This window comes from Limulus polyphemus, unplaced genomic scaffold (assembly GCF_000517525.1).
Source record: "Limulus polyphemus unplaced genomic scaffold, Limulus_polyphemus-2.1.2 Scaffold8, whole genome shotgun sequence".
In the NCBI taxonomy this organism is placed as follows: Eukaryota; Metazoa; Arthropoda; class Merostomata; order Xiphosura; family Limulidae; genus Limulus; species Limulus polyphemus.
Window position 1 is genome coordinate 970,556 of NW_013665618.1, and position 2,240 is coordinate 972,795.

A 2,240-nucleotide genomic window follows, 5' to 3' on the forward strand; every position below is an offset into this window, starting at 1 on the left:
CACAATCAGTACGTTTCTCGTCACTTTAAACTTAACTACTTTTCAAATAACCGCTATAAATCACAGCGATTCACAATCTCGATAACATCGCTTTGTACGAGTGCCAAACAGAGTGCTCGAAACAGAATCATAAGTTACCCGGAACTCTCTTCATTCATTGCCGCAGGCTTTCCTTGCCAGACTTATATACTAAAGAAGAGGGCGTCCCGAATAAACTCGGGCCTCTCCGATCATTCATGATCATTCGAGAAATTTATCACGTGTCACCAGCGTCACGTGATTTCCGCTGTCGTAAGAATATGAAAGGGACAGTACTCTACATAGGCTCAGCCTTTACATCGACCAATTGCAATATAACATATTCATACATTGTTGCAGAAACTTACAAAACTAATATCATATTAACAATATATAATACCATTGAATTATTAAGATAAAACAAATGTTCACTTATTAACCTACTTCAATGATATTGTTTTTAAAAAAGTGGAGAAACAAGTAATAAAACAAATTTTGCAAAAATTAAGTATGATGTAGGGATGGCAATGCCAAAAAGTACAGAATCAAATCCCTAATAATTAGCCAGTAAATACTGAACCAGTCTTATAAGCTTATGGTTATTAGCCACTGTAGGAACTATACAGTACTATTCAGTTTAAATGATTTTATTCAAACCTGAATTCATGAAACTGACAGGGAATCAACATTCAGTTGTAGATAAAAGTTATTCTTGGAAAGATTTGACTACTTATGTAGTGATTTTTCCATGGCTTTGTTTATTCATCTCTACCTGTTTCTGTACTTTTTGACATTGCCATCTCTACATCATACTTAATTTTTGATTTTTTTTTGTTACTAGTTTTCAATTTGTCAATCATAGTGCAAATGCTATATTCAAAACCGACGAGGTCTTTAGCCCAATACCAGGATTCATTAAGCGGACTTGGATACAACAAACATATTAACGGTGTATATCATCAATTTTCATGAACAATTGTTATGATGTCAACCAAATGAAACAAATGAATGGTAATTATATTTTATTTACTAATCGAATTTTTAGGATAGAAATTAACAACACAACATATTTATTTTATTTTTATCACTGCTTATGTAATGTAACCCTCCCAGAAGAAATTAATTTTAGAAGCCGTTTGCACTTTCAAATCTCCATACTTTAACTGAATTTGCAGGAAGAAGGCCAGCTGTACGATCACAAGCCATGAGAACAAGTGTGAGATGGTCTGACTGTGTACATAGTTTCCATAAATTGTCAACAACCCTCCATCTTTCTACTTTCTATTTGTGGTATCTACAACAAGTATTGGATAGGTCTGCTAATAGTAATAATAGCATGTTCGTCAAGATATGGTTATCGCAGAACAAGACTGGATTAGTAACGACTGGGTTTGAGTCTAGAAATGGCAAACAGACTGGACAGAGTATATAATGTACAATGACAAGGAATCCATTAAACGTAAGTACAAAAGAACAAGAAACTTTACTAACAAAATTAGATAAAAACACAGTGTATGTATTTACATTTTCAGCTTTAAAAAGGAAGATCACACTTCAGAATCAGACCAGAACTGTTCACCCCAAGAGTCCAGCAAGAAGTGCCTTGAGTACACTCTCTTATCTAAAGGGAAACCTTGGTTTTCTTTTTCCTATGTCGCCATGACGTGAGTGGACACTCTTTCTCGAGATTCGTCCAGGTTTTACCCAATGAGTCAGCGAAAGGACCTCTAGCGTTTTCATTCCTGTCTAAAAGGGCGACACTCGATATGGTAAAGAGAGATCAGACATATTCCGAGAAAACACTAAGTTTTTCTTGATCGTGTGTTTTGTGTCATCTTTGTATATATTAAGAATTAATTAATAATTTTAGAATCAACCTTAACAATACAGAAAGAAAGAAACCTGTAGTATATTTTTATACCACACCCATTTGAAAATGTAAAGAGAGCTCAACATGAACTGAAAATAATATATAAAGTCCACTATTAGTTGTACCCTTCGGAATAATACTTTACTCGTTGTTTCCTTGAATCTTAAATGGGCGGTATCAGTTTCAAAAATTTTATTTAATATTTGAAGTGCGTCCCTTTCCTCCTAACTCGTCCCGAAACACCATAAATTTACTCGTTCCTTACATGAATTGTTTTTACAGCCTCCAAATTAACATTCGACAGATAATTAGTTTTGCTTTTAAAATTAAAACAAGGTGAGGGTCTATATTG